The sequence below is a fragment of the Ammodytes marinus genome (assembly GCF_949987685.1).
Source record: "Ammodytes marinus genome assembly, chromosome: 9".
NCBI lineage: Eukaryota > Metazoa > Chordata > Actinopteri > Uranoscopiformes > Ammodytidae > Ammodytes > Ammodytes marinus.
This window is the reverse complement of record NC_137213.1, coordinates 4203249-4226091: the sequence shown is the minus strand read 5'-3', so window position 1 is coordinate 4226091 and position 22843 is coordinate 4203249. Positions and strand designations below refer to the sequence as shown.

The window sequence follows — 22843 nt, the reverse complement described above, 5'->3', positions numbered from 1 at the left end:
GCAAACTTTTTTGATGACTTTACTGGACTACTGTCTGTAATCTGTATGGAGTTTGACTGTTTATTGATTGTTGGGGATTTTAATATACATGTGGACAAACCCGAGGACAGAAGTCCTAAAGAACTGTGCTATGTACTGGAAAATTTTGGACTCTCTCAACACGTAAACCAGCCTACACATAACAAAGGTCACACCCTGGACTTATTAATTTCAAAGGGCCTGGACATTTCAAACCTTTTAGTGTCTGATGTGGGTCTCTCCGACCATTCATGTTTGTTTTTTGGGAGTACAATATCTTTGCACACAACTGCAAAAACAAAGGTTATCAAAAAACGGTATATTACTGAAAACACGAGTGAACAATTTATCCAGGCATTTTCTCTGTCCCCGCTCCTCCCCTGTATCTCAGTTAATGAGCTTGTATGTGACTTCAACTCAAAAATTACAAATGTTATCGATGCTATTGCACCCACCAAGGTGAAAATCATCTCTGGTAAAAAAAAGGTCTCCCTGTGTCAGAATTGAAAAAAGAGAGTGCCGTAAAGCAGAACGCAGGTGGCGAAAAACAAATCTAAATGTTCACTATAACATCTTCAAAGAGAAACTACGCCCATTTAACCTAGAACCAAGAAATGCAAGACAGTCTTTCTTCTCTGACATCATCACCAAAAACAGCAACAATGCACATGCCCTGTTTGCTGCTGTTGACAGGCTAACAAACCCTCCTGTGTCAGTAGCGTCTGAGCATCTTTCCACGAGGGCCTGCAATGAATTTGCCTCCTTCTTTACTGAGAAAATTCATAAAATAAGACAAGCTGTCACTGCATCAATACCAGGTTCAAGATATGTTTTATCTCTGTACCCATTTAAAACAAATTCAGATGCCATGACAGAGTTTTTTCTGATAAACAAGAAAAACCTGGGTGACATTATACAACACCTGAACTCCTCCTCCTGTTGCCTTGACATTCTGCCCACAGGCTTCTTTAAAACTGTTTTTAGCTGTATGGCCTCAGATGTCCTAGAAATTGTCAATATGTCCCTTCACACTGGTGTATTCCCACAGGCCCTGAAAACAGCAGTCATCAAGCCACTCCTAAAAAAGAAAAATCTAGATACATCACTTATGAACAATTATAGGCCGATATCCAACCTACCATTTTTAAGCAAGATCATTGAAAAAGCTGTTCATCATCAGCTAAATGACTACTTAGCAATGAATAACTGCTTTGATGTCTTTCAGTCAGGTTTTCGACAACACCACAGCACTGAGACTGCTCTGGTTAAGGTCCTCAATGACATCCACTTAAACACAGACAGTGGCAAAAGCTCTGTATTAGTTTTATTGGATCTCAGTGCTGCGTTCGACACAGTTGACCACAGCATATTGCTAGATCGACTAGCAAACTGGGTTGGACTTTCTGGCACTGTGCTAAACTGGTTTGAATCATACTTAAAGGAAAGAGACTACTATGTGTCAATAGGCAATTTCACATCCGAGCGAACAAATATTACATGCGGGGTCCCCCAAGGTTCCATTCTTGGGCCTCTTCTGTTTAACATATACATGCTACCGCTAGCTCAGATTATGAACAAAAACAAATTATGCTACCATAATTATGCAGACGACACACACATTTACATAACCATATCACCAGGAGACTATAGTCCGATTCAAGCACTAAGTACACTCAACAAAAATATAAACGCAACACTTTTGTTTTTGCTCCCATTTTTCATGAGATGGACTTAAAGATCTAAAATTAATTCCAGATACACAATTGTACCATTTCTCTCAAACATTGTTCACAAATCTGTCTAAATGTGTGATAGTGAGCACTTCTGCTTTGCTGAGATAATCCATCCCACCTCACAAGTGTGCCACATCAAGATGCTGATCTGACATCATGATTAGTGCACAGGTGTGCCTTAGACTGTCCACAATAAAAGGCCACTCTGAAATGTGCATTTTTTTGCTTTATTGGGGGTCTGGGGACTCAGAACCAGTCTCACCTGAGTGAGAAAAAAAAATGGTGGCGGCAGGTTTGGCCTGTGAAAGTGGCGTGCAGTGTATTCTTGGAAACACTTTGAAATAGGCTACTTAAACTTTGCAACATAACTATACAGGTTCAGAATGCGCCCACGGCAATAGGTTTAAAAAGAAAGTTGTAAAGGAAAGAAGAAATAGCACATTTGTGGCGTGACTGTTCTGTGGCTGGCTCGAGCGCGACGGGAGAATGGCGTATGCTGCGTCAGTGAACAGGAGTGGTAAAACACGCGAACTAAGACAAAACACATCAATAAACAAGGATGGTGGAAGAGGAAAAGCAACTGGAAACAGTGCCCCAACAGAAAGCTGTGAGGCAAAGGGCGAGGACGGCAAGAATGGAGAACGCTCGCCTCACGCACGCCAAACTAAAGACAGCACCGAGCCCCGAAGAGTGAGGTCCAGCGCCGGTTCCGATGGCGGAACTGTGGCACCACCAGGCGGGAGGGGGCCCAAGGCATCCAGGCCCGGAGCTTTTCTTTCAAACCGGTATGAAACAAGCGAGGAGGCCGACGTTATGATACGAAGCATGAGAGGTGAGAGCCAGGAGGAAACGCTGCACTCGGATATAATGGCAGCGGTTGAGGCTGAAACTGATTCAATACTGGCTGATTTTGGCACAGAGGATTTAACCAAAATCGTGCTCATCACTATCAAAGCAGCAGTACCAGCAATAGTCAAAGCGGTGCAGAAACAACTTTTGGCATCAGTGGACAATACTCGAATTAACAAAAATATACTGGAGAGCAGGTACAAGGAAGACGAATTGGAGCAGTACACCCGTAAGGAAAATGTGCGCATCAGCGGGATCGAGGAGGAGAACGGAGCGGAGACCGAGGATCAACTGGTGGAAAAAGTGTGTAAACTGGCAGCGACTTCAGGCACGTCAATTAAAGAAAGTGATATCTCCACTGCGCACCGCCTGGGGAGAGCGAAACAACAGGGTAAGGCCCGACCTGTTATTGTCAGATTTGTGAGCAGGAGAAAGAAAGCTGAACTTTTGAGGAGCAAAGCGTTGCTGAGAAACCATGACACTCATAGGAATATCTTCATTAGCGAAGACCTCACACATCTGAGATACAGGCTGTTCAAGTGTGCCAGGGAGAAATGCCAACACACTTTTATTAGGGACGGGAAAGTGATCTGCAAAAGTGAAGGCCAGTACGTCACTATTAACAATCCCGACGACCTGTTCCTTATTGGATATGACGATGTGGACTACAAAGCCTTCGGTATTGACCTATAGGACAGACACGGGGCACAGACAGGTGAGAAGTCATACAATGAGAGAGCAACATTACGCTGTGGGCTGAGGATATGTACTCTGAACGTTTGTGGAATAAGATCTAAGATAGAGACCCCTGACTTTATTGATTCCTGTAAAAAATATGATGTCCTCTGTTTCAGCGAGACAAAAACAGACGATATAGATTCACCAGACCTGCTTGAAAAATTTAAAGATATAGGTTTTCAAATGTTTATCAGCAACCGACATAGGTTGACAAACTGGCGATCAGGAGGAGTGATACTTGCCGTGAGTAACAAAATTGCAAAAGCGTGTGTGCAAAAAACTATACAAAGTGATTTATGTGTATGCCTTAAAATAAATAGAAATTTGCTGGATTATGATAAAGACCTGTTTATCCCGTCAGTCTACATTCCTCCCTATAACACCAGATACTCTAATGTGGGATTGTTTGATGAATTAGCACAGATTATTCTTGACATCGGTATTGAAAATCACCACGTTCTAATCTGTGGTGATATGAATGCCCATACCCAAGAAAGAGATGATTTTGATGTATGCCCAACATAGAGTGATGGCAAGAGTCCCGATGTAAATACTGGATGTGAATTAAGCACAGTGGAGCAATTAGAAATGTTTAATATACCACTAAAAAGAAAATCCCTTGATGAACATATAGATTTTGGCAATTATGGTAAAGCACTGCTAGAAATGTGTAAAAATCTTTCAATGTGTATATTAAACGGTAGATGTGGTGATGACAAACACATTGGTAATGCAACAACTGTTGACAATAGTGTAATTGATTACATGATAGGGGTGCCATTTGTTTTGAGCAAGGTAAAACAATTATGTGTACATTCTTTTGATCCCTTATTTTCTGATAAGCACTGCCTTGTCGAAGTCATCTTGGAGGTAAATCATGGAGGGGAATACTGCAGGGCAAATACACCAGTAAGGGACCAGCCAAGGCTCACAGATACAATAGCTGAAAAACTAATTGGTAAATGGGAGAAAGAAAAATAAATTGAGTTTACAACAAACATAGACTTTGACAAGGTCAAGAATCTGTTGTGTAATGTAGACAGCATGTCAGTAAATTAAATAACGAAGTGTGTTTGTGATATTATGACAGAAAGTGCAATGATTACATTCCCAAAAACACAAAAGCAGAAAAAAACCTTAAACCTGGTAAAAAAGCAGCATGGTTTAACCGTGAATGTAGAGAAAAAAGACAAGTATATAGAAAAGTTAAAAGAATGCTTGAGAAGCATAAAAGTGCAGCTAATGCTGAATGTTTAAGGGAAAAAAGTAAAGAGAAAAGGAGAGTGTTGCACAAAGCTCAGAGGGCCCATAGGAAGAAACTCAGTGATGAGTTAATGAGCATGAAATTTGAGAATCCAAAGCTTTACTGGAAGAAGCTGAATGATTCTAGCAAAATCAAAAGCGTTTGTCCAATTTCAGCAGAGGAATTCCATGAGCACTTTAAAAACTTATCTGATGGGGATATACCTACAGATGAGCTCCAAGAACTTCAAAGTGACGGACATTTAATAGACAGTAGTGTTTTGAATGTGTCTTTCACAGAGCAAGAAATTAATGAGGCTATTCGAAAATTAAAACCAGGAAAAGCTGCAGGCATAGATACAGTGCTGAATGAATATATTAAAAGCACCTCAACTATTTTTATGCCTTTATATGTCCTCTTGTTTAATAAGATCTTGGACTCTGGTGTTATCCCCGAGGACTGGGTGCTTGGTCTAATCGTGCCCATATATAAAAAGAAAGGGGATATGGGAGACTGTGATAATTATAGAGGAATCACACTTTTGAATATGTGATCTGTTTGTGTTATTTGTTGTCTTATATGTTATATGTTTGTCATCTTTCTCTTCTGCTGGCTGTACAACAAATTGCCCCTCGGGGATAATACAGATACCTTGAACCTTGAACCTTGAGTTGTCTAGGTAAATTATTTACAAATGTATTGAATGAAAGGCTATGTAAATTTTGTGAAGAGAATTCTATCCTGAAGGAAAACCAGGCAGGATTCAGAAAGAATTACTCAACCGTTGATCATATATTTTTACTAAAACAAATTATTGATTTGTACTGCTTTAAAAAGAAAAGTTTATTTTGCTGTTTCATTGATTACAGTAAGGCATTTGACAAAGTCTGGAGAGATGCACTCTGGCATAAGCTCTTAAAAATAGGCATCCAGGGTAAATTCCTTAATGTAGTTATCAATATGTATAAAAATATAAAATCATGTGTATATGTTAATGGGGCTAAATCTGAGTTTTTTGCAAGTTTAACAGGAGTTAGACAGGGTGAAAACTTATCACCACTGCTGTTTGCCCTCTTCATTAATGACTTAGAGGATTATCTTTTACAAAAAGGTTGTGAGCCCATTACTTTCGATGATGCTGTGTTAGACAATTATATACAACTAATGGCACTTATGTACGCTGACGATACTATTATCATGTCTACAACTAAGAGAGGGTTACAGAAAGCTATAAATCATATGTGTGACTTCTGTGAGAAATGGAAACTAAAAGTTAATAGCGATAAAACTAAAGTTACAGTTTTTGGATTTAGGAGAGCGGATACTAGTACACTACAGTTTGTCTGCAACGGTCAAAGTTTAGAGACTGTACATTGCTTTAGATATCTTGGTGTCATCATGAGTTATAATGGCTCATTTAAAACCGCTATTGAGGAACTGCGTAAGCAAGCAATGTTCGCTTTACTCAATAAATGCAGAAAGCTTCAGCTTGCTGTAGATGCCACTCTGGACCTTTTTGACAAGTTGGTTACTCCAGTTATGTTGTATGCATGTGAAGTGTGGGGGTTTGAAAAACTACATCTGTTAGAAAAACTACATCTCAAATTTCTAAAGTACATCTTAAAAGTTAAAATGACAACCTGCAGTAATATGGTATATGGAGAACTTGGGCGGTACCCCACTATGTGTTACAGTTAAAAAAAGAATAATTGGATATTGGGGGAGACTGTTAGAAAGTAAAGAAAGTAAACTTAGTAAAATCATGTACAATCAGCTACACAGCCTGCATAGCAGCGGTGTGTATGCTTCACCCTGGGTAGCACAGGTGAAAAAGATACTGGATGACTGCGGGTTGTCATACATTTGGATAAATCAGAAGTACAACAACATTAACTGGCTGAAAAGAACTGTTGAGCAGAGGTTGCAAGATCAATTCATTCAGAAATGGCAGAGCGAGCTTACAAGCATGACTTCCTGTGACACATATATTGAATTTAAACAAGAGTTTAAATTAGAAAAATATTTGCTATATGAAAACCAAAAGTCCAGGCAGGCCATATGCAATTTCAGAACAAATAACACCAGAATACCCAAAGTCACTGGAAGGTACAAAGGGCTGGAAAGAAGTGAAAGATCTTGCAACCTCTGCGATTCCAATTGTATTGGTGATGAATATCATGTTCTTTTTGAGTGTAAAAATGTAAATGTAGTGTACTTTAGAGAAAAATACCTGCCAAAATATTATGTTTATTTTCCATCTAAGATAAAATTGATTTTGCTTTTGAGTTAAAAAAAAAACAGGGGTTATTGTTAAAACAGGCGCCTTTCTGAGACATGTATTGCCATTGTTTAAGTAATGTTTTTGTTTTTTGTTTTCTTGCCGTACACCATTGTTTTGTTTTGTAATGATTTAATTTGAACTGTGTGCTCCATGCCATGTGCTATGGCCGTGAGCCTTAATAAATGAAATGAAAAAATGAAAAGTATCTGGTGTGACCACCATTTGCCTCATGCAGTGCAACACATCTTCTTCGCATAGAGTTTATCAGATTGTCAATTGTGGCCTGTGGAATGTTGGTCCACTCCTCTTCAATGGCTGTGCGAAGTTGCTGGAGACGGCTTACGGCCCCCACACACATCCTACCTCTACTGCGCGTCTACCTCGCGTCTGCGTCTGACTTTTTGTCACAGACTGTGAAATCAACGTAGAGCGAGCACACATCCAACCTCAGACGCACTGCTGAGGCGCGTCGGAGGCACGTCTGCAGCGACGCTCCCCTTCACCTCAGGAGGCTCGCCTATTTTTTTTCTGAGAGCAGCGCGTCTCTCTCGCGTCTCTGTGCTTTAACTGATAGAGAAATACTCTGCTGACAGTCATACCAGCAGCATTCACTCTAGTTACACGTTTACCCGGTGTGTTTATTTCAAAATAAAACATCCCTCAGTCGTATACGCGAATAATCCCTTTATTTCACGATTTAATTGTGCAATCAAAATCCGAGGGATTTAAAACCTAATTTTCAATTAGTTCTGGCATTTCATTTTTGGATAAATGACACATAGAGATCCAATATAGTGAAGAAATAAAAAAGATCATGATGAGCGCAACAGATTTCCGTTGCTCTATCTGTGTCTACGGCCTTCTTCTTCCCCGACCACACCCCCCTCTCTCTCTCCCGTATAAATCAGTAAAGTGATTTTTGAAATACTCTGCTGAGAGTCATATTGACTTCATACTGGCAGCTTTCGCTGTAGTTTCACCATTTCCTGGTGTGTCCCCTTCAAAATAAAACTTCCAACAAGCGAAAATATGGCAAAAAAAGAGAAAAAAAATGGCAATGGGGCGCACAGATTACTGTCCAGACTCAATATAAATCATATGCATCATAGATGACATGGAAGAACTTCATTTTTAATGGGAATTATCTATGAAAACTCTATGTAGAAAGATAGGGCTTTTAGAAGCAGCGCTGCAGCAGCAGCAGCTGCTGAGACGTTGCATGTGTGTCCGAGAAAAGTCCGAGAGAGGCAGCAGTAAGGTAACGCGACGCGCTCCAGTCCAGAGGTAGACGCAGGATGTGTGTGGGGGCCGTTATGGTGGAGAAATGAACATTCAATGCACGAGCAACAGATCTGGTTGACATTGCTGCTGTCAGCATGCCAATTGCACGCTCCCTCAATGCTTGTGGCATCTGTGGCATTTTGCTGTGAGACAAAACTGCACATTTCAGGATGGCCTTTTATTGTGGACAGTCTAAGGTACACCTGTGCACTAATCATGATGTCAGATCAGCATCTTGATGTGGCACACCTGTGAGGTGGGATGGATTATCTCAGCAAAGCAGAAGTGCTCACTATCACACATTTAGACAGATTTGTGAACAATGTTTGAGAGAAATGGTACAATTGTGTATCTGGAATGAATTTTAGATCTTTAAGTCCATCTCATGAAAAATGGGAGCAAAAACAAAAGTGTTGCGTTTATATTTTTGTTGAGTGTAAATGCATTGAACAAATCAATGACTGGATGTGCCAAAACTTTCTTCAATTAAACAGCGACAAAACTGAAGTCATTGTCTTTGGTGCCAGGGATGAACAATCAAAAGTCAGCGCACAGCTTAAATCTGTTATGTTAGAAAGCACACACCAAGCTAGAAATCTTGGAGTAGTGATAGATTCCGACTTGAATTTCAAAAAACACATTAAATCAATTACTAAGTCAGCCTACTACCACCTTAAAAATATATCGAGAATTAAAGGGCTAATATCTCAGCAGGACTTAGAAAAACTTGTCCATGCATTTATTTTTAGTAGACTTGACTACTGTAATAGTGTCTTTGCAGGCCTTCCTAAAAAATCAATCAGACAGCTTCAGCTAATTCAGAACGCTGCTGCTCGAGTCCTCACTAGGACCAAAAAAGTAGATCATATTACCCCAGTTCTTAGGTCTTTACACTGGTTTCCTGTCACTCAAAGAATTGATTTTAAAATATTGATGATGGTCTACAAAGCCTTAAATGGTTTAGGGCCAAAATACATTACTGATCTGCTGATACGTTATGAGCCGCCCAGAGCCCTTAGGTCATCTGGGACAGGTCTTTTAAAGGGATAGTTCAGGATTTTGGACATAGGGCCTGATTCCCAAGTTAGCCTTGGTGTTCTTTATCAGTGGAGACAGTTTTCAACACATTTAATTCAGTCCTTCTAGTTGCAGAGTTTGCTCGTGCTAGGCTAGCGCAAGGCATTGGGGAAACACTTAGCCTGCTACTAAAACAGTCTTACCCACTCCACAGTACACCCGAGGCTAATCAATTATAACGCCATACTATCGATGTAACTGTCTGTGTTGATAGAATAATTTTAGAAATAAAACCAACCTCGCATCGCATGAATTATCGCATTTTGAGGGACTACTTTCTCAGCAGCAGCGGACTTTTACTTTGCTGTGTAACCGAATCACTACAGCAGAAAGTAAACAGAGCAGCGTGGGACAGCACCTGAAACGAACGACTAGGCAACATGGTGCGTCAGTGTGCATTTAGGAATTGTACAAATAAACCCTACAGATGGACACCACAAAGTTTTCACCAATTTCCAGTGCGAGATCCAGAAAGGACTCAAGTGTGGCTTGTTGCTGCTGGCTTGGACATCAACACACCGGCCGAAACTGTTCGCAAACGGAGTATTTGTAGCGATCATTTCAGACCGGACGACTTCGAGAAACCCCGCAATCTAAAGAGCAAGAAATCACTGAAAACGAATGCGGTGCCATCCGTCTTTTCAGATGCACTAACAGCCACTGATGAACAGGTAATAACTTTTGGTAGGCTACAAAAGCGTGCCCCTTTCATAATGTTAGCCTACTGATAGATTGATGGTGACATGCATTTTGGAGAGTGACAACGTTAGCTAATGGTATAGCTACACACTTGGTACCTAGCTGGGCTAATTGCTTTCTCTTTCTGCCCTTTGCGCATCCATCTCTCTCAGTTCTTCATCAGTGTATTCCGGCTCGTACAGGTACGGTTCGGTGGTGGATACAACAAATTCCTCATAATCATCTTCAAAAGCAGACGCATCGCTATGTCCTCCAAACGTGGCCATATCTTGTTTATTGAATAGGCTAATAAAATTCCTTCGTGCACTGTACTCTGCGTCTGTAGCTATGACAGCAGCAGGTAAACAAACTATTATAGATCCGGTAACCTAGGTATTAGTCCGCCGCTGCCGAGCAGGAATAAACACTGCTGCTGAGACACAGCAAGTCCCTCAAAATGCAATATGCGAGGTTAATTTCATTTCTAAAATTATTCTATCAACACAGACATTTACATCGATAGTCTGGCGTTATAATTGATTAGCCTCGGGTGTACTGTGGAGTGGGTAAGACTGTTTTAGTAGCAGGCTAGTGTTTCCCCAATGCCGTGCGCTAGCCTAGCACAAGCAAACTCTGCAACTAGAAGGACTGAATTAAATGTGTTGAAAACTGTCTCCACTGATAAAGAACACCAAGGCTAACTTGGGAATCAGGCCCTATGTCCAAAATCCTGAACTATCCCTTTAAAAGTCCCCAGAGCTAGGACTAAACAGGGAGAGGCGGCATTCAGCGTTTATGCGCCCAATGTCTGGAATGGACTGCCAGAGAGTCTGAGGTCCGCTGAGACGCTCAGCTCTTTTAAATCGGGTCTCAAAACGTTCTTGTTTCCCTTTTAACCTGTAATTTTTTTTTTGGTCAGATGTTTTAATTCTTTTATTTAAATGTTGTATTTTTATCCATGTTTTAAATTTGTTCCTTTTTTGTATTTGTATTCTTTATTTGATTTTAACCCTGTGAAGCACCTTGAGTGGCCCTGTGCCTGCATCTAACTTGACTTTTGAAAACTTCTGTGAAAGTACATCCTTAGGTTTCCTACATGTTAACATTCGTAGTCTACTTAGGCATTTTGATGTTCTGAAAACCTGGGTACATACTGTTAACACATATCCTAGCCATCTCTGAATCCTGGTTGAAAAAAAGTACCACCGACATGGAAATCTGAATTCCAGGCTACAATGTTTTTCGTCAGGACAGATCCTCTAGAGCAGGTGGTGTAGCCATGTATGTTAAAGATCATATTAACTGCACTGTAGCTCTATCCAAGTCTGTTCCCAAGCAATTTGAATTATTGGTGCTCCTGCTACAACTGTCTTTACGCTTCACCCTCTCTGTTGCTGTTTGCTACAGAAAACCTGATGCCCCTGCTGACACCCTAACAACTCTGTCAGCTTTTGGTCCCATTTATCTCATCTGAATTCATCCTTATGGGTGATTTGAACTGGAATATGCTAAACCCCCCTGCTACTGTTACTCAACAATTTGATGCTTTAAACCTCACTCAACTCATAACTGAAATCACTCGACACAACCCTAGATCTCCCTCATCCTCTACACTGATCGACATTATTCTTACAAATAATCCTTCTAGCTACCGTTCTGGGGTTTTCAGCGATAGCTTGGCCGACCATTGTGCCATTGCTTGCGTTCGCTCTGGTTTTTCAGTCAAATGCCCCTCAGTAATTGTATCCAAGCGCTGTGTGAAGAAGCTTGACATGCAGGCCTTTCTCAATGACACTGCTGCCGCAGACTGGGAGAGACTCAACTTATTCACCTCTATTGAGGATGCTTGGTCTTACTTTAAGAACACTTTCAGCCTTATTATTAATAAACACCCCCACTGAAAAGATACCGGATTAAGAATCGCCTTAGCCCTTGGTTTTCTCATGACTTGGCAGAACTTGTTCGTCGAAAAAATTATCTTTGGCGAAAAGCTTGAACCTCTAAGTCTCCAGCTGATTGGCTTGCCTTCAGGCAATGCAGGAACAAATCCACCCAGGCCATCAGGTCAGCCAAAATCTCTTACTTTAAGGAGAAGCTGACAACGTGTGGTACTGATGCGAGGAAGTTTTGGACCACAGTTAAGTCCATGGAAAACCAACTCTATTCTCCAAGCTTACCTGCATCCATGGTTTTTGATAAGGTTGTCATTACCGACAAGTGTCGCATGGTTTCTCTCTTTAATCAATACTTTGTAAACTCCACTCTAGCTTTCACTTCTGCTGACCCACCACTCACTTTGCCCTCCCCCTCCATCACCACTAGCTTTTCCTTTAAACCATTCTCATTTTCTGAGGTTCGGGATGAACTTTCCCGATTGGACCCAAATAAGTCTGCTGGCTTTGATGGGTTGGACCCAAAGTTTCTCAAAGCAGCCGCTCATCTTATTGCTGACCCAATCACAAGGTTATTCAACCTGTCCATTCATCTCTCCACATTCCCTTCTGATTGGAAATCAGCTTTGATATTTCCCCTCTTTAAGGGTGGCTCTAGCGCCGACCCCAATTGCTACCGGCCTATTTCCATCTTGCCATGCTTGGCTAAAGTACTAGAGAAGCTGGTCCTCAAACAACTGGATTTTTTGTCTGATCTTCAATCTGGGTTTCGTTCTGGCCATGGATGCATCACAGCCACACTTAAGGTCCTTGACGACATCATTACTGACTTGGACAACAAGCAGGTCTGTATTGCCAGCTTTATAGACCTAGCCAAGGCATTTGATTCAGTTGATCACATGACCCTTTTGAGTAGGCTCTCTAGCATTGGTTTATCCCCCACCTGTTGCAACTGGTTTGCCAGCTACCTGACTAACCGAATCCAACAGGTCAAGACAGAGAACATTCTGTCGGAGCCACTAGTTATTACTAAAGGGGTGCCTCAGGGATCAATCTTGGGGCCTATGCTCTTTTCCATCTATATTAACGATGTGGCCAAGGCTGCAGGCAGCTCCAGGATCCACCTTTATGCTGATGACACTATCCTGTACGCATCTGGCCCTTCTCTCTGCTCCGCAGCCTCCACTCTTCAGGACAGTCTCACTTCTATTGAGCACTCTTTCCACAACCTCCATCTACGGCTCAACTCTAAAAAGACCAAATGCATACTTTTCGATCGGAAAAACAACACTTCCAGCCCACCCAAGATCCTTTGCGCTGACAACTCCGAACTGGAGTTTGTCAAGTCCTACAAATACCTAGGGCTTTGGCTGGACTCTTCCCTTTCATTCTCCGTCCATATCAACAATATTCAGACTAAAGTGAAAGCCAGATTGGCCTTTCTCTTCCGGAACAAAGCATCCTTCACACGCTCTGCTAAACTTACACTTGTAAAAATGACCATCCTGCCCATCCTTGACTATGGTGATACAATCTATAAAATGGCTTCAAAAACAGCGCTACACAAACTGGACGTTCTTCACCATTCAGCTATCCGCTTTGCCACCAATGCTCCCTTTCATACACACCACTGTGAACTTTTCAAACTGGTGGACTGGCCCTCCCTCCAAACCCGCCGACTCCGACATTGGCTCCAGTTTATTTATAAGACACTCCTGGGCAAGACCCCGTCTTACCTTTCCTCCATCTCTCCAGAAGCACTTACCGCACAAGATCATCTGAGCTTATCAAACTCACTAACCCACTCACCAGGGGCCTATCCGAAAAGTCCAATCTCCTAACCTATAAGCCTCCTTTCCTATACCTTAACCCCTAAACATCATCGGGGTTAAGGAGAGATGAAAGGTGCTTCCTATCGAACATAGGAAAGGACAGCGCTGTTTCAAATGAATTCGACTCCACTTTTCCTAACCGACGTCATTGCGTGACGGCGAGTATTGCTGACGTGAGTCTAGCGTGAAACTACACTATTCTCCGAAAATGGACTACAACAAGCGCTCGTTTGATCCATGCGTTCTTTTCATATTGATTTTAATCAGGTTGTCGCCAACAGAGTGAGAATCACTCCCATATATCCCAATTGACATGTGGAATAAAAAGAGGCTACACTTATGTTGATGTTGAAATGAACTGCCCCCAGTAACTTCATTAAATGTGAAGTTGGTATTTTCTTTTCTTATGGTGTAAATTATGTGCTACGAAAATAACTATTATGATGTTGGTCTTTTATGAGTTCTTTATTATCTTAAAGGCCTACTTCACCGGTTTGAATATGAAGGTGTATTGAATTCTGAGATCCTATGTAGTATAAATGTGCGAAAAAAATTTAAATCGGTTCATCCTAGCCTGAGAAAAGGCAGAAAAAGTGTTTTTTAACCCTATATTTCTCTTTCTTGTGACATCACAGAAAGAGAAATATAGGGTTAAAAAAAAACTTACTTTGTAAATATTACTGTGATGTCTTTTACTGTGACATCACAGTAATATTTGCAAAGTACTTTCTGACTTTTCTCAGGCTAGGATGAACCGATTTTTTTTTTTTTTTGCACATTTATACTACATACAATCTCAGAATTCAATACACCTTCATATTCAAACCGGTGAAGTAGGCCTTTAATGGGGGAGGGGGGGGGGGTATTTTGTTTTAGCCGAGTTAAATCTTCCTCTCTTCTCCTCTCCTCTCTTCTGTTTTACCTCTCGTTTGTATTCGTGTAGAGTCGGTAAACTCCGGCGGTGGCCTGTTGCTTTAAATCTTGCCGCCGTAAAGGATTATGGGATACCACTATCTCCTTTCCTTTAGCATAGGTTGGTCAGGAGTAACCTATGCTAAAGGAGGGTTGAAGGATGAAGCGAGGCTCCTTTCCTATGCCTTTCCTAAGCATTTTGGGAATTCGGATCACCTATCCGCCGAGTACTTCCGGTTCATCTCGATAGGAAACGAGATTTCCTATGCAAAAAAAAGTTTTCGGATAGGCCCCAGGACTACCTTCGGCCGAAACTCCTTTCATTTTGCAGCAGCTTTTGACTGGAACAACATTCAAGACACCCTCAAACTTACAGCGTTTACTTCACAGTCTGCCTTCAAGCAGAAACTTAACATTGTTTTAGTAGACCCCCCTGCTCCTGTTGATTCCAAAAAATCTTAATTATTATTATTTTTTTTCACCCAGACAAATGCATCCGCTCACATACACATGCTCGCACGCACACACACATACATTCGTTTCATTTTTGTGTTGTTTCTTATTTATTACACCCTGTCCAGACCTCTACGCCCGTCCCAACTAGTTTTTAGTGCTTTGTGTTTTCTATTTTGTTACTCTACATAGGCTGTGCATTTGTACATCCGTTTTATATTTGTCTAAGTGAGTCATGCTTGTGTATTTGTTATTTGTACCTTTACTCCTAGTGGGGCCTCTTGGACCAGATTGATATTGTAAATAAGAAACTGTTCTTAATGTTTTACCTGGAAAAATAAAGGTTTAAATAAAAAAAAAAAAAAAAAATTCTCCAAAGGGCCACATCAGAATCAGGGACTGTTGTGGAGGGCCGGACCAAAAGGCTCAACTCAATTCTGGTCAATATTAGTCGTATCTTTTTATAAAAAGAAGTAAAGTATATGGTTTTGATAAGCTGCAGAACATTTTATGGCAAAGAAAAAGCCATAAAAAGCCATGAAAATGCCAACATTATACCACTTAATCAAAATTTACCATAGCAATTTTGAACAAAACGTGCAAGCAGCAGGGTAACCTTGGCCATACTTCCCAATTTAGAGACCTGTTATTCCGAAACCAAAGTGAGGGGTTTACCAAAGTGAGGGGTTTGGGGGTTCACCCCCAGACAATTTGAGCTTCAAAGCCATTGTTTCCTAGCCTGGAAATCCAGACCCTGATATCTTGAACGATAGAGGGTCTGGCCACGATCAATAGTAATTTCCAACTCAAGGGGCGGCTCCTACTTGTGCATTTCAAATGCCACTGCACGCAGTTGGATAGCACTACAACCAATCAGAGCGATGCACAAGGTGACGTAAGCCCCTTTCGTTTAGCGAACAGCTGTTAAACTGTTAAATTAAACGTTTGCCGTTGTCGGTCGGCAAAACAGAACATTCCACTTACTTGCTAATGAAAGATTTGAGTGCCGTCTTTCAAATCGTTAAGGGTCGAGGCCAAAGCAGTCTCAAACTCACACAACATATCCGCAGCCATCTTTGATGTTTACTATCACGGCTTCGACGTCGCATGCACGTCACTGTCGTCATCCGGTTACGTCCTCCCCAGAGTACCATATAAAGGGCTCTGGCGCGCCCATACAGGTCCTTCTCATATAATTAGCATATTGTGATAAAGTTCAATATTTTCTGTAATGTACTGATAAACATTAGACTTTCATATATTTTAGATTCATTACACACAACTGAAGTAGTTCAAGCCTTTTATTGTTTTAATATTGATGATTTTGGCAAAAAAGTAAAGAAAAACCAAAAATCCCTATCTCAAAAAAATAGCATATTTTCATCCAACCAATAAAAGAAAAGTGTTTTTAATACAAAAAAGTCAACCTTCAAATAATTATGTTCAGTTATGCACTCAATACTTGGTCGGGAATCCTTTCGCAGAAATTACTGCTTCAATGCGGCGTGGCATGGAGGCAATCAGCCTGTGGCACTGCTGAGGTCTTATGGAGGCCCAGGATGCTTCGATAGCGGCCTTAAGCTCATCCACAGTGTTGGGTCTGGTGTCTCTCAACTTCCTCTTCACAATATCCCACTGATTCTCTATGGGGTTCAGGTCAGGAGAGTTGGCAGGCCAATTGAGCACAGTAATACCATGGTCAGTAAACCATTTACCAGTGGTTTTGGCACTGTGAGCAGGTGCCAGGTCTTGTTGAAAAATGAAATCATCATCTCCATAAAGCTTTTCAGCAGATGGAAGCATGAAGTGCTCCAAAATCTCCTGATAGCTAGATGCATTGACCCTGCCTTTGATAAAACACAGTGGACCAACACCAGCAGCTGACATGGCACCCCAGACCATCACTGACTGTGGGTACTTGACACTGGACTTCAGGCATTTTGGCATTTCCTTCTCCCCAGTCTTCCTCCAGACTCTGGCACCTTGATTTCCGAATGACATGCAAAATTTGCTTTCATCCGAAAAAAGTACTTTGGACCACTGAGCAACAGTCCAGTGCTGCTTCTCTGTAGCCCAGGTCAGGCGCTTCTGCCGCTGTTTCTGGTTCAAAAGTGGCTTGACCTGGGGAATGCGGCACCTGTAGCCCATTTCCTGCACACGCCTGTGCACGGTGGCTCTGGATGTTTCTACTCCAGACTCAGTCCACTGCTCCCGCAGGTCCCCCAAGGTCTGGAATCGGCCCTTCTCCACAATCCTCCTCAGGGTCCGGTCACCTCTTCTGGTTGTGCAGCGTTTTCTGCCACACTTTTTCCTTCCCACAGACTTCCCACTGAGGTGCCTTGATACAGCACTCTGGGAACAGCCTATTCGCTCAGAAATGTCTTTCTGTGTCTTACCCTCTTGCTTGAGGGTGTCAGTGATGGCCTTCTGGACAGCAGTCAGGTCGGCAGTCTTACCCATGATTGCGGTTTTGAGTAATGAACCAGGCTGGGAGTTTTTAAAAGCCTCTGGAATCTTTTGCAGGTGTTTAGAGTTAATTAGTTGATTCAGATGATTAGGTTAAGAGCTCGTTTAGAGTACCTTTTCATGATATGCAAATTTTTTGAGATAGGAATTTGGGGTTTTCATGAGCTGTATGCCAAAATCATCAGTATTAAAACAACAAAAGACCTGAAATATTTCAGTTGGTGTGCAATGAATCTAAAATATATGAAAGTTCAATTATTATCATTACATTATGGAAAATAATCAACTTTATCACAATATGCTAATTATATGAGAAGGACCTGTATTAGATAGAACCAATTGAAACCATAGCCAGATTTCTGGTCTTCTTGATAAAGCTTAAACGGAGCGTGTCCAGACCAACACGCGCAGCAAATTTAATTTGCCAGCGCCTAGTGGCAGGTCTGGGAATGCCAGGCTAATTGTTTCCTGCATTATAGTGACTTTAAAATAATAAAAATAACAACAAATAAAAATAAAAGTATCCTACATTGCAACACAATTTTTGTTCATTATTATCTATTACTTGTATTGTTCTCTGTACAGAATAAAACAATCCACCGAGCAGATCCTGCCCCACACCACCCCATTACATTTTTATGATTATTATTATTGGGCTAGTATTTACATTTTAAGGTTAAATGTCTCAATCTGGTAAACTTTGAGACATCCACACCTCCACACAGACGTAGGAGAGGGGTGAGCCACACACACAGCCAACCTCTACAGTCGTTGGGAATCGGCGCTGGGGGAGTGTGTGTGTGTGTGTGTGGGGGGGGGGGGGGGGGGGGATGGGCGATAATATCAGACAAGTGAACGTAAAAGCAGGTTGTCTGTCTGATATTATCGCCCCCCTTCCCCGAGTGCGGAGGTTGACTGTGTAGCTTGCTCTAAGAGTAAGCTGCATACGCTTGCGCGAAATATAAACTCGCCTTCAAAATAAAAGCAATGCCGTTGTATTCCACGCATGATATAAATTTATTTACGTTTGATTCTTAATTTTCCATTGACCTCACGCGGGCCAGTCAGAGACAGCCAGCGGGCCGGATGTGCCACACAATGCCCAGGTCTGCTATAGGCCTACAGTTGTTTATAAACAGGCATAAAAGGGTCATATAAGTATGCGATTAATTTAGATTAATTAATCACAGAGCCTGTAATTAATTAGATTTATTTTTTTAATCGCTTGACAGCCCTAGTTTGAACAGTAGGCAAAGTGTTTGACCTGAACTGATTTATGCAATGCTTAGAGGGTTGTAAAGTTGTCGATTCAAGCTTCTTATAATACAGCAAACATCTGAATACTGGAGACTCGTAAGGTTGTGTTTTGTCATTTCATCTATGCCACCTGCCTTAATCTGCTTCCAGGTTTAGCACCCTGCACCATGTAAAACAGCCTGTTCGCACACACACACACACACACACACACACACACACACACACACACACACACACACACACACACACACACAGACAAGATGGTTTATAAAAAGCTTAAAGAAAGATGCAAATTATGAAGCAGCAACCTGCTGACTGGAGTCAGATGTTCACATAAAAAGAGATCAGTGGTAAAGCTCAAATGACAATTCATTGCAAGGCCAGTGATTCAATCCCTGCTTTACTGGTGTGCCTCTGTATAGGCTTCCTGAACACGTGTGGGCATGTGACCTTGTCCATTGGGAAACTCTATTGACCATCAAGATGAGGACATAAAATATGTCTGACTAGGCTATTATAGTTATTTTCCTAAATAGCATTATTTCTTCAAAAGAGAAGCAAATCACAACATCCATGCAGGTGGGTAGCAATCCTCTGCTGACAAGGAGACAATAGAGCAAAGAGAATAATTTGAGGGAAGAGCAGAAGGGGATTGGAGAAATACTGCACTAGAAAACAAGGTATGAGAGAGGGAAGGCATATCTGTAGTGAGAGATGGTGCTGTGCTCATTCAGTCTGAGGGTTTTATTATGTAACCACCCACCCAGGGTAGATATCCGGTCTAAAGTAGCTCAACACTGTTAAAAATATAAATTAATTGTTCATTTGCGGGTGCAGTTTTTTGTTGTTGTTCTTATTCGTGTGGAGAACACACACATATGGTCGTGTAGATGAAGACAGTTACAGCCCAGCTGCAGTGACACATTCAGAACGTTATAGGTCTGTAAATACAAAGCTTCACTTTGAAGTTGTTGTTTACTCAGGTTATTCCCTCCATCAGGCTCGGATTATGTATTAGGTGAGACACTGCAGGTGAATAGGGTAACATTAAAAATAAATAATAATAATCTTATTTTATTCAGTTGTACTATTTATATAAGGAGCAGCTTGAAACCCAAACATATTCATCTTACAGAGCTCCAAATTCGGTCCATGTATTTGTATTTGGAGACAATTTTTAGAGATAGTAAAATTAGGTTTATGACTAGGTGCACCAGTGTTTCCTGCATAAGACCACAAAAGGCACTGTTTTTCCATTGACATTAACATTGGCTGTGTTGTATTCAGGAGTACTAGTAGGCTGTGACAGTAAACCAGCATTCATAATAACAGGACCCTGAAACTGAAGCATACAATGAAATCCAGCTATAATTTATTTGATCACCTGTGTTGTTCCTACTTTCAAAATATTTAAAAAAACGCCTATTATTTTTGATGGTACAGCCACACATTTTCTCAGAAAATGTCCAAGACAGCATAATATTAGCACATTGCCGAGCGGGCCTGTTACAACACACGTTTCTATAGTGGATGACGATGACTGGAAAAAGGTAGCACCTTGAAAATGTATTGGGTTACATGCCCAAATAGCTTTCAAATACCAGGGGCCTCATTTATCAACAGTGTGTAGAAAAGATTCTAAATTCACTCTTACGAATGAAATTTAGTATGTGCTTAAGTACAAAAAAACCTTTATTTATCAAACGTGCACTGGCCTATCGTACGCACACCAGTAAGTCATCAATATTGATAAATCCCACATGTTCTTAAGTACCATGCTCGCTTGTAATATCGCTATTCTACCACTAGATTCTGTTCGTAAGCATGGTCAGAGCTGTGCTTAAATTTACACACATTCCTAAGTCTAAGTACATTTTGGTAAATTCCATACTTTGCGTGGCAATGTTCTTACGCCCTCGTAAGTACGGTTGATAAATGAGGCCCCAGAAGCCTATCTAAGAGTCAGTTCCAACCAGTCAGGAGCTTGTACCAAATTCAACCCGTCCTGTAGTCATTCCAAAAGTCACCTGTCCCATTTCTAATCACTCATTCCTTTGGCGCTAGAATAATTGACCAGTATGGCCATTTAGTGGTGTACGTAGCCTTTGTAACATTTGCTAAGCAGTGGACAGCAGAGTGGGAATAATGGGGCAGTGGTTAATGTTAAAATATTGATGTCACAAATAAATAAAGAGCTGTCAAGTCCAACTCAGTGATTTCTCAATGTATTGTCATTAGCCACCAATAGCTGGCATACTTACTCATACTAAACAGAAGTTTTGCCAAAAGGAATAATTCACCCATACGGAACCGGCGTTCTATCATTATAAAATCGCTATTATAATATATTGAATGAGGTTTTTTTCCCTCAGTCTTCCCTTGGCCCAGCTGTCCTGTTACCGTAATCCTAACCCTGAGACCATAAAACACTCTTTCTGCCTTTTCTCAGGCCAGGATGAACTGATTTCTAAAATGTTTGCACATTTATACTACTGCGGATTGATTGTCCCGGGGCGGTTAGAAGCAATCTATGCAACTTACGTTTTAACTGTTTTTAAATAGTTTTTAATCATTTATCCCTGCCTGGCGGTCCGCCCTGGGGCGTCGCTGTTGGCGTCTGTGTTTCGCTGCCCGGCGTCGGTGCCCGTCCGGCTGGCCTTGGCTCTGGGTGTGCCGGTGGCGGCGGCAGATGCATCACGCCCTTTGTGCTCGGTGCCTCTGGCCTTGCCTCGTTGGCCAGGCGTGGCGGGTCTGGGCGGGTCGTTCCGGTCGCCCCTCCGGGGGTTTCGGCTGTGGTTGCTTCCCGTGGCAGCGGTGCATTGGCTGTGTATTCTTTATTCTCTATTCCGTTTCTATACTCTCTATTCTCTATCTATGGCCCCGGACCTGGGGCTTGCTCTCTGGGGGCGGGGGGCTGGCTCTGGGTCTTGGGGGCTGGCGTCGATTGAGTGTTGGCGGGGAACGGAAGAGTGAAAATCAATGTTAACTGTGTTCATACTGTTTAACAGTGTTTTTAACGTTATTGTAACAGCCTGAGGGGCAGCCTCGGTCTCCGTTTGTCTGGGTCTGAGTACCGATGTCATGCCACTGCAAAATGCATAACTGATAACTGTTTATAAAATATCTATCATCCTTTTCCCTAACATTTGTGCTCTTTTGTCTATCTTCCATGATTGGCTGAGCGATGCCCCGGGGGATCTCTCCCTCTTTCTACCAAGCGCTCTCCATGCTGCTCGACTGACTCGGAGTTCTGTGCAGAATCAGCCATCCTAGGAACAGACGCTCCCCGGCTGCTAGTGCCTCACATCAGCATTGATTCACCGTCCATCAGGATAGTACTATTTCTACTCAAATGTCTGTTCAACCTTTAAGTTCATTTTTGCTTCGCTCATTGGTTTGTCCTCTTCCAGTTTTCCCTGGTGGAGGCGAGACGGTGTGGATCCGGTCCCCCCTCTGGCAGCATCTGAAGTCCTCCTGCATCCACACTATTCACACCTTACTTTACTGTTACCATGTAAACATTTGGTCAACGATCAAACTGCTTTGTGAATTTTCTCTACTTACGACATCTATTGCAGTATGTCCGTCCTGGGAGAGGGATCCTTTACTCTGTCGACTCTCCCTGAGATTTCTAAAAAAAATGTAATCCCGGTAAAGGGTTTTTTACTGGGAGTTTTTTCTCAGCCGAGCTAAGGGTGTAAGGGCAGGGTGTCATATTGTGTGGAATGTAAAGCCCACTGAGGCAAATGTCTATTTGTGATATTGGGCTATACAAATAAAAATTATTTGATTTGATTTGATTCATTACAATATGTGCATTCATTAGACATTCCCAAAATTGGGAGTGTATCCATTTTGAATAAATATAAGCTGGGTCATCACTCTGCCATCCTAAATATAGCTGGGATCTCATTCAACAGACATAAACGAGAGAAGCCTTCACAGAGATTTAGGACTACAGTGCCCTCTGAATGTGAATAGCAGTCAATAGTTGGGCCAGGTTGTATGGTTTGTGATAGGATAGAGCAGGATAGAGCAGTTCGACATCGACAGTATTTTGTAATAGTCCGGGGCCCAGCACAAAGCCTCGTGGAACTCCCATTCTCGGGCAACATTGTTCAGGCACCAATCTT

The 22843-nt window shown here is 41.7% G+C and overlaps 2 protein-coding genes across 6 annotated transcripts in view; one reads left to right on the top strand and one right to left on the bottom strand.

The window, feature by feature from the left end:
* Positions 1-8452, top strand: part of atg10 (ATG10 autophagy related 10 homolog) — a 341626-nt gene extending 333174 nt beyond the window's left edge. For all 5 annotated transcript variants that reach the window (XM_080034697.1, XM_080034699.1, XM_080034701.1 and 2 more), the window contains one exon: positions 8400-8452. The gene's annotated coding sequence lies outside the window, so the exon portion shown is untranslated. The remainder of the gene's footprint in view (positions 1-8399) is intronic.
* Positions 1-22843, bottom strand: part of LOC307256063 (cadherin-18-like) — a gene marked incomplete at both ends in the record, with an annotated part of 184029 nt that overhangs the window by 119093 nt on the left and 42093 nt on the right.